Source organism: Danio aesculapii, chromosome 3, assembly GCF_903798145.1.
Source record: "Danio aesculapii chromosome 3, fDanAes4.1, whole genome shotgun sequence".
Taxonomy (NCBI): Eukaryota; Metazoa; Chordata; class Actinopteri; order Cypriniformes; family Danionidae; genus Danio; species Danio aesculapii.
In genome coordinates, this window is record NC_079437.1 from 3301838 (window position 1) to 3317125 (window position 15288).

General features: G+C 40.7%; 1 pseudogene; it reads left to right on the forward strand.

The window, feature by feature from the left end:
• LOC130216691 (zinc finger protein 721-like) overlaps positions 1-15242 on the forward strand; it is a 33374-nt pseudogene extending 18132 nt beyond the window's left edge.
• The last annotated feature ends 46 nt before the right edge of the window (positions 15243-15288 follow it).

Here is a 15288-nt window from a genome sequence, read left to right on the forward strand (position 1 = left end):
TGCGGGAATTATCTTGCGGTTTGAACTGCTTTAACATATGTGGTCAATGCTAATATACTCTCTTGTTTTTAGCTCGATGCTACGCTGTAAACACTCTTGTAATGTCTTACTCACGGGTTATCTGGGCACCTTTCATTTGTATCTCCATCTAATTCATTCACTAAGAGGTAGTTTAATGCTGATTATATTGAATATTGACTTTATAACTGAACATATGCTTGTGTAAACTCTCGAAAACGTTTTATTCTGCAGTAAAACAGAATTTGGGATAATAATATAAAACACTTAATTCGTTAAAATATTGAGAGATAAATGTAAGCAATCAGAGACATGATCACGCTGCACACATGAGATGTAGAATCGGCCACTCAATACTTGCGCATACATTTATTGAACAGGGAAGAAACGCCTATTTGTAGCTTGTGTAAGAATATTTTGATGATAAAACATATTTTAATAGGATGTATTTATAAAATGATATTAGAGTGTTTTAATTAAGGAATTATTTTGAGTCAAATGTTTTAAAAATGTGTTTTCTGGAAGAATCTTACAATATTTATCATTAATCGGACTTTAAGACTTTTTAATCAGTGTTGTTGTTGTTGTTGTTTGTATGTTTTTAATACAGTTAATGATGTTTAGGAAACGGTTATGATTGTAAATTATGTACTGAATATTTAATGCAAGTGTTTCTGTTATCAATACAGGAATATTCCCATCAGGCTCAAGTGAAGAGTTTACTGAAGGACAGCGAGAACATGAGTGATCCAGAAACCTGCAGAATTAAACATGAAGATACTGAACAACAAATAGGTTGGTGTTTATTCCTGATTCTTCATTAATAAGCCTGAAGAACAATAATGATCAAAAGCTTTGAACAGTTGATCTGATTTACTGAACAAACACAAAAAACAAATGATTTTATATGAAGACAAAGAAAAGTAAATACACTTTCTATTGACAAGGTTACAAATAGGATCTGAAGCTCAGTTGTCTTTTATTCCCATATTTTGATCAAATCGTCAGTAAAAGGAGGTTTGTTAAACATTTAACCCTCTGTCTGGGGTCTAAGGAGACGTGTTGGCATTCCCTGACATTTGTGCTGTTTTAACTCATGAGACAACACAAAATGTTTTTCCACACAGTACATGGACATTGTTTAACATATAGGAAACAATATTTCATTATTTGTAAAGGCTTAGTTGTGTTTATGGGGTGCAAAACAGTATGTGGCCTTGCTTCATTTGTAAAATATCACATAATTTTTTCAGATATCTTACCTTAATTTTATACTGCTACTCAGCTAACATGAAAACTACTACCATATTTCCTGTTTTTCTCTGAAGATCCGCCTTTAATGGGTTCTGATTGGTCAGCTTAGCCAATGTTTGTTGAGCATCAGTCTTCAGACATTGGTGAAGGTTGTGGGTGTTTACACTGGGTTTTAGTTTGCCCAAATTATTAGTATCTGAAATGTTTCAGCACACCAAAATTGTCTTACTATGGTTTGTTCTTTTACACTCAAGTGTGGTACTAATCTACTAGAAAAACAATGCAACTGTTTATTGCTGGTACATACAGTTGATATCAATATTAACCATGATATTCATAAACCATATTCAATCATGAGTTTTATGTAAGCACTTCTCGCTTTGTGTCATGTCTTTTGGAAGCCCAAATGCAGAAACAGAAATTTGGATACCGCCCAAGCCTAGTATGATTTTCTGAAATGCAGTGTTACTTTTACGCCACACATAATGGCACACACACCTTGCAAAAAGTTCAACCTTTGTCAGTCCACAGAGCATTTTCCCAAAGTCTTGGGAATTTATCAAGATGTTTTCTGGCAAACCTGAGACGAGCTTTTATGTTGTTTCAGCTCAGCAGTGGTTTTCTTATTGGAGCTCTGTTACATTTTTTTCTCAGATTCTTTCTTATGGTGGAGTCATGAACTCTCACCTTAACTGAGGCAAGTGAGGCCTGCAGGTCTTTGGGTGTTGTAATGGGTCTTTAGTGACCTCTTGGATGAGTTGTCGGTGCCATCTTGAGGTAACTTTGGTCACCCGGCCACTCCTAGGAAGGTTCTCCACTGTTACATGTTTTTGGCAATTGTAGATAATGACATTTGCAGTGATTTGCTGCAGTTGTAAAGCTTTAGAAATGACTTTATAACCTTTTTTTTTTTTCAGACCTGTAAGATTTTAAAATATTTTCTTTCTCATTTTTGTTTAAGGGTGTACTCGCACTATGTACAGTTGCCTTGAACCGGGCCAAAGCACGCTTGTCTCCCCCGACGGCCCGCACTCGCATTACATTCGTGCCTGGGCACGCTTACATCATCGAAGATGCACTGGTCAGAAGCGCTCTCGCTCAGCACAGTGGACATTTCTTTAGTTATATCGTTTTAGTCGTTTGATATGCAGTGACAAGCAGTCAAATATTTCGCCGAACAGATCAGCCACTTTTGAAGCTCATAAACAAAGTCCCCGTGCTGCAGCAATTAGGAGGTTTGCTAAATGTGCATCTGTCGTGCAGTGAGGGGTTTGCGTCTTTAATAAACTATGACAGTTTGCGTTCATTAAACAGTAAGAATGAGTAGGTAATCCATATTAAACAGTCCCTTAAAAGTCATGTCTCGCTTTCAGTTTCGGGCTCAGGCGCATTTTGCACTCACACACAGGTGTACCACGCCAAAGCCCAAGTGAACCGCGCTCTGGCACACCTCTTCCAACCGGGCCAGGGCTGGCCAAGTGAACCGTGCCTGAGCCCGATTCAGAGCACTCACACTTCTCAAACGATCTGGGAAACGGGCCTTGGCACGTTTCAGATAGCATAGTGTGAGTAGGCCCTAAGTTCTTTGACTCTCGGAATCTCTAGCTTTTGAGGCTCTTTTGGTCTACTTTGTCAGGCAGGTCCTAATTTAAGTGATTTCTTACAGGTCTGAGTAATCAGGTCTGGGTGTGGCTAGAGAAATTGACCTTGGGTGTGATAAACCAGTTATGTTTTAACGGGGAAAACCTTCTCTATAAAAGGTAGAAACTAAGCTTTTTTGCACTGTAACTGATGATCAACAGAATTAAAATCAAAATTACAGCTTGTATAGCCAATGTTTTAGCACTTCTTGACTTCAGCTTTTGATGAGAGTTTTAAAGACTTAATAGAAACCTGAATTTTTTTTTTTTATTTCAGACCTAATTGAAGAAAATGTGGCGAGTAAAGAGGAGGAACATCATGTCAAAGTTGAGGAAAAAAATCATTTACAGACTTACGGTATTTTGAAAACGAGAGACAAGAATCATTTCACCTGCACTCAGTGTGGAAAGCGTTGTAGAGGAAAATACGATCTTATCATTCACTTGAGGATCCACACTGGAGAGAAACCATTCACCTGCACTCAATGTGGGAAGAGTTTCAGCCAATCATCAAACCTTACTAAACACATGAAGATCCACGCTGGAGAGAAACCATTCACATGTAATCAGTGTGGGAAGGGCTTTAGCCAATCATCATCCCTTAATCAACACATGGGGATCCACACTGGAGTGAGACCATTCACATGCACTCAGTGTGGGAAGAGTTTCGTCCGATCACCCAACCTTAATAAACACATGAAGATCCACGCTGGAGAGAAACCATTCACATGCACTCAGTGTGGGAAGACCTTCAACCAATCATCAAACCTTAATATACACATGATGATCCACACTGGAGAGAAACCATTCAGATGCACTCAGTGTGGGAAGAGTTTCGGCCGATTATCACAGCATAATATACACATGAAGAGCCACACTGGTGTGAGAGAGTATGTTTGCTTTGAGTGTGGGAAAACCTTTATTACATCTGGAGAATTAAAACTGCACCAAAGGAGTCATGCTGGGGAGAAACCGCTCAAGTGTTCACACTGCAACAGAAGGTTTAATCAGTCAGAACCTCTAAAAAGACATGAGAGGATTCACACTGGAGAGAAACCGTACGAGTGTTCACACTGCGACAAGAGATTCAGTGATTTAGCAAATCTGAAAAGACATGAGAGGATTCACACTGGAGAGAAACCGTACGAGTGTTCACACTGCAACAAGAGATTCAGACTGTTAACACATCTGAAAACACATGAGAGGATTCACACTGGAGAGAAACCGTACAAGTGTACACACTGCGACAAGATCTTCAATGTTTTAGGAAATCTGAAAAGGCATGAGAGGATTCACACTGGAGAGAAACCGTAGAGATGTGATCAGTGTCTACAGAGTTTCAGGTGCAGCTTAAGAGACTCATGGACAAAAAGCGGCACACATGACATAAATACAGCAAAACATCTTCTCTAGTGGAAAGGATTTTTCATTGTCCGAATCATGTTTGAAAAGGCTGAGTGACCGTATACTGTTTGTTTCCAATACTTTGACACCCCTACACTGCAGTGGGTGGGGTTGTAAATGTGTTGCGCCAAAGTCTCTTTTACGTTGAGTCATTTCACTCGGCGGCCATCTTTGAGATGCCTTTCGGGCAGTATGCTCAGGCATTCTGTCTAAATGGAGAAACATTAAATTCTTAAACTGTTGGCTAAGCTTTCGATTACATTACATTTTTGGAATCACCAATAAAATTAAACAGCAGCTGTCTCAGTTTCGTTTCTAAACATCTGAATCAAACAAAATTGGCACATTTTCACAATGCCCAATGTGAATGCACACTCAAAAGGAACGAGATCATGACACCAACCTCATTTAAGGCCGTTCTACACATAATCATCCTCTGGATAATGATCGTCTGATCGCGCTGCTCTTCTGAAGTAGTCCACAACTTGGTCATGAGGGTGAATCTCCTCCAGAAATGACAGCGGCTCTTTGTTTACAAGTTGGTGGGCGTAGTTGCTGTCATGTGATGTGCGTTTGACAGGATGGACTGTACCTCATGTTCAATTCATACAGATTACAAAACCAGAAAACATTTGTTTTCAAGTGCACTTGCTTCATTTAAAAGTAGAGATTTCAAGCTTTATTAGAATATATTTCTAATGTCTGTGAAGCAAGTACTCGCTGAGATTCCAGTGTGTTTGTTGACCACCAAACTGTCGTAAAAGCACACCTCTGGTCCCCTGGAGAAACGTCAGCCTATAGCAAGCCATGATTGGCTCCTGTACTAGTAGGCGGGGCTTCATTCGCCATATTGATTTACACATTTCCCCATTCAAAACTATACAAGTGACACGTCTTGTGTATTCTAGTGCAGTCCCGGCCCACAAGGGGGCCTCAGCGAGCTCTGTGGGGGGTCGAGTCAATAAACATTGGACAGTTAGGAGAACGATCATGTTGCCTTAGTTCATTTTATCCCCTGGCTGACCAAAAAGATAAGACAAATTTATAATTCATCCTTCACAAATAAGACTGATCTCAATGTTTCGCCTTCAGCAGCTAATTGTAATGACCGAAGCAAACTGGACCCAGGTGAGGAAGCTCCAAACATTTCGGGTCGCAGCGCTAGCAATACTGGAAACACGAAATGCAGGAAATACATTAATTACAAATACAATTTTCTCGAAGCAAAGAGTCCCTGACCCAGCCACAGTGCATTATCTGCGCCAAAGATATTGCTAACAAATTCATGAGGTCGTCCAAATTATTTGCAGACGACTCCTCCCCAATACTGCAACAAGCCCAGAGAATTTGAGCGCGAGGCAAAATAATTAAAACACCAAAAATGAGACGAGGGACGTCACAGCTACTGACAAAAAACTAATTCAGAAATGGACCAAAGGCCTGCGTTTTTCAGCTACAAATGGCCTACTGATGTTTTGCTTTTATATTTTACATTAGGCTATTATTTGTGCATAAACGTGTCTAGATATAGTAATAAATATACCGTTTCTTTGAAAACAGCATTTTATTGTCATAATATCATTAAAGCTATAATATTGTTAAATGTTGCGGGGGCCTTACAATAATTTCCGGGGGAAAAGGGGGTCTCAGGCAATAAAAGGTTGGTAACCGCTTTTCTACAGTCTTTGGTACTGCTAAACACAATAGCCGCGTTTCAGATTATAGATAAATTAAAAAAAAAAAAAAAAAAAAATATATATATATATATATATTTTATATTCATCTTATTTTTTAATTCAATTGGGTGCAGCCAGGGGCTTACAACAAGACATTGTGCCCAGAGGCCTCTGAATTCTAAATCCGGGCTTGAGTATTTTATAGCAGTACTATAGTGCTTTTGAACCATATTATAAAAAAGTATTTCTATAGCTGCTCTGGTATCACAACAACTATAAACATAACTCAAGGATTTAATTATTATGTGTGTGTATTCTACTGTTTTTACAGCCTGTTTTTCTTGTTCTCTCTACTGTGTCTTTACACTGCAGAAATGTGTGTGGGTATGCATATTCTGTTCATCTTATCTCGGTGTGGCTGGAACATTCCGTTCCTGCGCAAACTTTCCCTATCTGACTCGCTCACAGATGCACACATACCTACACAAACACATCCTCACGTATCCTGGTTGCTGTAAGCTGTCTCTGTATCGCTGTTTCCCTCCTTCTATGATAATATTCTTTTGTGTTAGGGCTCAGCTGCAGGCAGAGCCTCAATGTGTATATAAGATCGCTCATCCCTCCCTTGTGTCAGAATAAAATCATACTGAACCATTCAGCTGATTTTCTTCTCATCTTTCCCAAGCTTGGACGGTCTTGATGCAGACACTCACTGGTGATACAAAAAACTAGAGTGAAGGGACCTGAGGAAAAACAAATTTTCTTACAATAACCCAATTCTGGAAAAAAAAAAACATGTTCAAAAACACTATAATGTTTACTATAAATGACCATAGTAGTTTTTTCTTAAGGTCATTGATTCACGATTTAAAAAACGCGACCGCGATCTCCACTACTGATGGTGTTTCCAGGCGGTAAAACAGCAAGATTCTGTAAGTGTCCGAGTCTGATTTCTGCTGTATTTTTTGAGTCCTCCTCTCACTGCAGCCACCTGCTCTCGGCTACATTGCAGTTAAGGCGAGGCGGACCTCAAACGAGCATATTACCACGGTGTCAACTAAACACTTCTCATGAGTATATGTTTATTTCCTTATTTATGTTTCTTACCTTCTTTATGTTCATATTTTCAGAGTCTATCGCACAAAACCAAGATAAAGGGATTAAAATGCTAATTTCACGCTATCCTGACTGAAATATATCCATTACATGAAAGCAAGTTAAAAATTAGGCTAATGCTAAGCTAAATTAAGTTGCTACATTCTAAAACGCTTAACGTAGTTTAAACATTTTTTAAGAAAATATAAAGTCAATCCAAAACACTTGATAATAGGTGCACTCTCAAAACAAACCACTTACTATTTCTCCTGACCGACTGAATACCGGCAGCCAATCAGCTTTCGCTGAGCCACCCAAAGGCAGCCAATCGGCTTTCTCTGATCATCGTGCAGGAAAATATCCCGCCCACGGCGCTTATTCTGAGGCGGAGATCAGAGAGAGCTGAGCTTCGCTGTTTGATTATTACTTGCTTTAATTCCTCTTATGTTACGGGTGTTGTTCGTCTATTCAGAGTAAGTGTATGATATCTGACCATAGTAGCGTTCTCAGACTTGCGGGAATTATCTTGCGGTTTGAACTGCTGTAACACATGTGGTCAATGCTAATATACTCTCTTGTTTTTAGCTCGATGCTACGCTGTAAACACTCTTGTAATGTCTTACTCACGGGTTATCTGGACACCTTTCATTTGTATCTCCATCTAATTCATTCACTAAGAGGTAGTTTAATGTTGATTATATTGAATATTGACTTTATAACTGAACATATGCTTGTGTAAACTCTCGAAAACGCTTTATTCTGCAGTAAAACAGAATTTGGGATTAGTATAATAATATAAAACACGTAATTCATTAAAATATTGAGAGATAAATGTAAGCAATCAGAGACATGATCACGCTGCACACATGAGATGTAGAATCGGCCACTCAATACTTGCGCATACATTTATTGAACAGGGAAGAAACGCCTATTTGTAGCTTGTGTAAGAATATTTTGATGATAAAACATTTTAATAGGATGCATTCATAAAAGAGATCAGAGAGTGTTTTAATTCAGGAAATATTTTGAGTCAAATGTTTTAAAAATGTGTTTTCTGGAGGAATCTTACAATATTTATCATTGATCGGACTTTAAGACTTTTTATCAGTGTTGTCGTTGTTGTCGTTGTTGTTGTTGTTGTTTGTATGTTTTTAATACAGTTAATGATGTTTAGGAAACGGTTATGATTGTAAATTATGTACTGAATATTTAATGCAAGTGTTTCTGTTATCAATACAGGAATATTCATCAGGCTCAAGTGAAGAGTTTACTGAAGGACAGCGAGAACATGAGTGATCCAGAACCCTGCAGAATTAAACATGAAGATACTGAACAACAAATAGGTTGGTGTTTATTCCTGATTCTTCATTAATAAGCCTGAAGAACAATAATGATCAAAAGATTTGAACAGTTGATCTGATTTACTGAACAAACACAAAAAACAAATGATTTTACATAAGGACAGAGAAAAGTAAAGGTAAAAAATAAGGAGTGAAGCTCAGTTGTCTTTTATTCCCATGTTTTGATCAAATGGTAAGTAAAAAGAGATTTGTTAAACAACATAATATAAAAAATATAATAAGGCTAAAGTCTGATGACACTGTATTAAGCACACACTGTGCTAAAATAATATACAAGCAGCATATGTGTGTGTAGAGTCACAGAAACAAAGCTAAACAGCAGGTCATAAATGTGTTTACAGCTTTTTTAACTAATTGATAATGGTTAGAGTTTTTTGCCTCCAGATGATCTGAAAATCACCCTGTTTGCTCATTCACTTTAAATCAGAATCAGTTTTATTGCCAAGTGTGCTTCACACACACATAGAATTTGTTTTGGCTACAGAAGCTTCCAGTGTACATAAAGTGACAAGTGACAACACAAAATAAATATGAAAAAAAAATGATAAACATTAAACAGATATGGTTAGTGAAGAAACCTGGATGTTGAGTTGTATGTACAGATTGTTATAAATATACAGGTTATAAGGTGCTGTGTACAAGTGCGAATGTAGAAGGTATTGCATTGTATATTGATATAAGGTGCTGTGTACAAGTGCGTATGAGAAAGTATTGCACATTTATTGCACAGTAGGGGAATATTTAACTGTTCATAAGGTAGATCAGCTGAGGAAAGAAACTTTTCCTGTGTCTGGCTGTTTTTGTGCTTGGTGCTCTGAAGCGCCGACCAGACGGTAACAGTTCGAACAGGTAGTGTGCTGGGTGTGAGGGGTCCAGAGTGATTTTGCGAACCCTTTTACTCACTCTGGAAGAGTACAGTTCTTAAAGTGTAGGAAGGGTTGTGCCAGTGATTCGTTCAGCAGTCCGGACTATTCGCTGTAGTCTACGGAGGTCGGTTTTGGCAGCTGAGCGGAACCAGACGGTGATTGAAGTGCAGAGGATGGATTGGATGACAGCTGAGTAGAACTGTACGAGCAGCTCCTGTGGCAGGTTGAACTTCCTCAGCTGACGAAGGAAGTACAGTCTCTGCTGGGCTTTCTTCAAAATAGAGTCTATATGAATGTCCCACTTCAGATCCTGAGAGATGGTGGTGCCCAGGAACCTGAATGACTCTACTGCAGCCACAGTGTTGTTCATGATGGTGATTGGGGGGAGTGCAGGGGGGTTTCTCCTGAAGTCCACTATCATCTCCACTGTTTTTAGCGTGTTCAGCTCCAGGTTGTTGTATCTGCACCATAACACCGCTCCACCTCCTGTGTGTATGCAGACTCGTCACCGGTCCGGATGAGGCCGATAACAGTAGTGTCGTCTGCAAACTTAATGAGTTTGATTGAGGGGTCTTTTGCAGTGCAGTCGTTGGTGTACAGAGAGAAGAGCAGTGGGGAGAGAACACATCCCTGGGGGGCACCAGTGCTGATGGTGCGGCTGTCGGATGGGATTTTGCCCATTCTGACTAGCTGTTGTCTATCTGTCAGAAAGCTGGTGATCCATTGACAGACAGAGCTAGGAACAGAGAGCTGGGTCAGTTTGTACTCAAGCAGTGATGGGACGATGGTGTTAAAGGCAGAGCTGAAGTCCACAAACGGAATCCTTGCGTAGTTCCCTGGTTTGTCCAGATGTTGTAGGGTATAATGCAGTCCCATGTTGACTGCATCATCCACAGACCGGTTTGCTATATAGGCGAACTGCAGGGGGTCCAGCAGGGGTCCAGTGATGTCTTTAAGATATGCTAGCACCAGTCTTTCGAATGACTTCATGGCCACAGATGTTAAGGCCACAGGTCTGTAGTCATTGAGTCCTGTGATCTTTGGCTTCTTCGGGATTGGGATGATAGTGGAGCGCTTAAAGCAGGATGGAACTTTGCGCTGTTCCAGTGATCTATTGAAGATCTGTGAGAAAAAGGGAGCCAGCTGGTCAGCGCAGGTTCTCAGACAGGCTGGTGAGACACCATCTGGCCCTGGTGCTTTCCTTCTCTTCTGTTTACTGAAGATCTGGCGCACATTATCCTCACTGATCTGAAGTGCAGGGGGGGAGAGGAAGATGGCTGGAGGTGTTGATGGCTGTGTAGGGAGATGGTCCGGGCTGTGTTGATGTGGTGTTGATGGCTGTGTAGGGAGATGGTCCGGACTGTGTTGATGTGGTGTTGATGGCTGTGTGGGGAGATGGTCCAGGCTGTGTTGATGTGGTGTTGATGGCTGTGTAGGGAGATGGTCCAGGCGGGTGTGAGGTGTCTGGTCAGAGGTGTCAAATCTACACTAGAACATATTCAGCTCGTTTGCAATATGTTTATTGCTGTCGATACTGGGGGATGGTGTCTTGTAATTAGTAAAATCTTTTAAGCCTCTCCACAGTGATGCAGGGTCGTTAGCTGAAAACTGGTTTTGCAGCTTTTTGGCATAGCTTTTCTTAGCCACACCAATCTCCTTTGTCAATGTGTTCCTGGCCTGATTGTACAGGATCCTGTCACCACTCCTGTAAGCATCCTCTTCGGCCTGACGAAGCTGTCTGAGTTTTGGTGTGAACCATGGTTTATCATTGTTAAATGACAAGTAGGTCCTGGTAGGGATGCATAACTCCTCACAGAAACTGATGTATGATGTTACAGTCTCTGTGAGCTCGTCCAGATCTGTGGCTGCAGCTTCAAAAACATTCCAGTCAGTGCATTCAAAACAGGCTTGTAAGACCTGCTCTGTGTCGTTGGTCCATCTCTTGACAGTCCTTAATACTGGCTTAGTAGTTTTAAGTTTTTGCCTGTAAGTTGGTATAAGATGAACCAGGCAGTGATCGGAGAGTCCTAGAGCTGCTCTGGCGACGGAGCGATATGCATCCTTTATTGTGGTGTAGCAATGGTCCAAAATGTTATTGTCTCTGGTGGGGCATGTAATGTGCTGTTTGAATTTAGGCAGCTCATGTGTGAGTTTTGCCTGATTAAAGTCCCCAAGTATGATAAAAACAGAGTCCGGGTGTTGTTGTTCTGTCTCTGTGATCAGATCAGCCAGCTGCTGCAGCGCAGTACTCACGTGTGCTTGTGGTGGAATGTAAACACAGACGAGAATGAACGAGGAAAACTCTCTTGGTGAATAAAACGGCTTACAGTTAATGAAAAGCACTTCCACATCAGGACAGCACATCTTCTTTAACACAGTTACATCCGTACACCACCTTCTGTTGACGTAAAAGCATGTCCCACCACCGCGCGTTTTGCCTGTTGACTCCGTATCGCGATCTGCTCTGTACAGCTGAAAGTCCGGTAGGTTTAATGCACTGTCCGGAATGGCTTCGTTTAGCCAGGTTTCCGTGAAACACAGGACAGCAGAGTTGTTAAAGTTCTTGTTTTTGCATGTGAGCAGAAGTAGTTCGTCCATTTTGTTAGGAAGAGAGCGGAGATTCGCCAGGTGGATGCTGGGCAGCGCCGTTCTGAAGCCGCGCTGTCTTAGCCTGACGAGCGCGCCGGCTCGCTTCCCACGCTTGCGCGTCTTGTAGCTTTTCCACAGTGCTGCTGCTCCGCCGACTACAATGTTCCGCAAAACGCCACAAAAATCAAAATCCAGTTCTTGATTAGTTGGTGTGCACTGCCGAATGTCCAGCAGCTCGTCCCTGGTGTAACTGATCGTGTTCGATAAACATAAAACAGGACAGACTAACAAAAACAGTGCAAACACTGAAGAGCTCCACACCAACGCGGCCATCCGCGGCGCCATCTTGATGAGGTTTCCATCTCATCACAATATATTGATTTACATCAGATAAGACACTCTTTTGCTATGAAGTCTGTATGCTTGGGTGGGTCTTCCTTATGAATATTCATAGCCAATTCTCACCTTGACAAGTCCAGCCTCTAATGGGCTGTCAGTGTGATATACCGGGGTATACCATGGCCTTGAGAGTAAATGAGGAGTCCTACAATATGAGTCTTTTGCATGTTTGTCACACTCATTAAGTAAACACATCATGCACTTTTGGCATAAAGGTTTACTGCAATACTGCATGACCCTGTCTGAAAAAGTGTTTGACCCCTAAACCTAATAACTGGTTGGTGCACCCTTACTTGCTGGTGTGCTCAGGATCATTGTTCTGCTGCAGAACCCAAGTTGGCTTCAGCTTGAGGTTACTTAAAGATGGGGGGGGGGGCTGCTATGTGGTCCTGTGTTTTGTTTTCCCTTTAATAAATCTGTGCAGATTACTAAACCAGAGAACATTTGTTTTCAAATAGGCTCAATAAATCCTTGTGTATTGTTCAAATTGACTACCCTTTCAATATGTTTGTGGCTGTTTCTACCCCATTGACTTTAGTGATAATCACATTTTTGGATTGCAAAGCCATGACGCCAAATAATCATGCATTTTTGATTGTTGGTGGTTTACCTAGTTGAGGAGGGGGACAATTTGTCATCTTTACTGTTGATCATCAGTTGGCAGAATTAACCCTTAGATAGGCCTGTGCAAAAACATTTTGGGCTGTTATATAGAGTTCTATAGAGTAACACAGCAAATTATAGTGTGCATGCAGAAATGCACTGAGAGCTGAGGTGATTCTTTTTGCACTGTAACTGATGATCAACGGAATTAAAATCAAAATTACAGCTTGTGTAGCCAATGATTTTAGCGCCTTTTGATAAGAGTTTTAAAGACTTAATAAAAAACAGTTTGTTTGTTTTTCATTTCAGACCTCATTGAAGAGAACGTGGCGAGTAAAGAGGAGGAACATCATGTCAAAGTTGAGGAAAAATATCTTAAGATTCACATGAATATGATTCTCACTGGAGAGAAATCATTGACATGTACTCAGTGTGAGAAGAGCTTTAGCCGATTATCAAACCTTAATAAACACATGAAGATCCACACTGGAGAGAAACCATTCAAATGCACTCAGTGTGGGAAGAGTTTCGGCCAATCATCATCCCTCAATCTACACATGATGATCCACACTGGAGAGAAACCATTCAGATGCACTCGGTGTGGGAAGAGCTTCATCAAATCATCAAACCTTGATCAACACATGAAGATCCACACTGGAGAGAAACCATTCACTTGTTCTCAGTGTGGGAAGAATTTCAGCCAATCATCGTCCCTTAATCTACACATGAGGATCCACACTGGAGAGAAACCATTCACTTGTTCTCAGTGTGGGAAGAGCTTCAGCCAATCATCAAACCTTAATCAACACTTGAAGATCCACACTGGAGAGAAACCATTCACATGCACTCGGTGTGGGAAGAGCTTCATCAAATCATCAAACCTTGATCAACACATGAAGATCCACACTGGAGAGAAACCATTCACGTGCACTCAGTGTGGGAAGAATTTCAGCCAATCATCGTCCCTTAATCTACACATGAGGATCCACACTGGAGAGAAACCATTCACATGCCCTCAGTGTGGGAAGAGTTTCGGCCGATTATCACAGCATGATATACACATGAAGAGCCACACTGGTGTGAGAGAGTATGTTTGCTTTGAGTGTGGGAAAACCTTTATTACATCTGGAGAATTGAAACTGCACCAGAGGAGTCACGCTGGGGAGAAACCTTACAAGTGTTCACACTGCAACAAGAGGTTTAATCAGTTAGAACATCTGAAAAGACATGAGAGGATTCACACTGGAGAGAAACCGTACGAGTGTTCACACTGCGACAAGAGATTCAGTCAGTTATCGCATCTGAAAACACATGAGAGGATTCACACTGGAGAGAAACCGTACAAGTGTTCACACTGCGACAAGATATTCAGTAATTTAGGAAATCTGAAAAGACATGAGAAGATTCACACTGGAGAGAAACCATACAGATGTGATCAGTGTCTACAGAGTTTCGTTCATTGGGTGCAGCTTAAGAGACACATGGACAAAAAGCGGCACACATGACATAAATACAGCAAAACATCTTCTCTAGTGGAAAGGATTTTTCATGTCCGAATCATGTTTGAAAAGGCTGAGTGACCATATACTGTTTTCCAATACTTTGACACCCCTACACTGCAGGGGGTGGGGTTGTAAATGTGTTGCGCCAAAGTCTCTTTTACGGCGAGTCATTTCACTCGGCGGCCATCTTTGAGATCCCTTTCGGGCAGTATGCTCAGGCATTCTGTCTAAATGGGGAAACATCAAATTCTTTAAAACTGTTGGCTAAGCTTTCGATTACATTACGTTTTTGGAATCACCAATAAAATTAAACAGCAGCTGTCTCAGTTTCGTTTATAAACATCTGAATCAAACAAAATTGGCATATTTTCACAATGCCCAATGTGAATGCACACTCAAAAGGAACGAGATCATGACACCAACCTCATTTATGGCCGTTCTACACATAATCATCCTCTGGATAATGATCGTCTGATCGCGCTGCTCTTCTGAAGTAATCCACAACTTGGTCATGATGGTGAATCTCCTCCAGAAATGACAGCGACTCTTTGTTTACAAGTTGGTGGGCGTAGTGGAAACATGTTTTGACGTGATCGATCATGAATCCAGATCGAATCCAGTGTCTGATGAACACGTTCTTCTTTTTTTCCCCCCACTACATATCAGATTTTGCCTACTCTTCATCTTAAGGAAGACTAGTAGGAATCATTAATTAGTGTGTGTATTATGAAGGACTCGGATTCATAGAACTGGATTGGAGAGGTGTTATCCAAATCACATGCATTATAAGTTTGTAGAAGTTACACATTAAAAATACCCTTAAATATAAATTTTAGTTCTGCTTCATTGCACGTGAACAAGTATATTAAAATGCATTAATT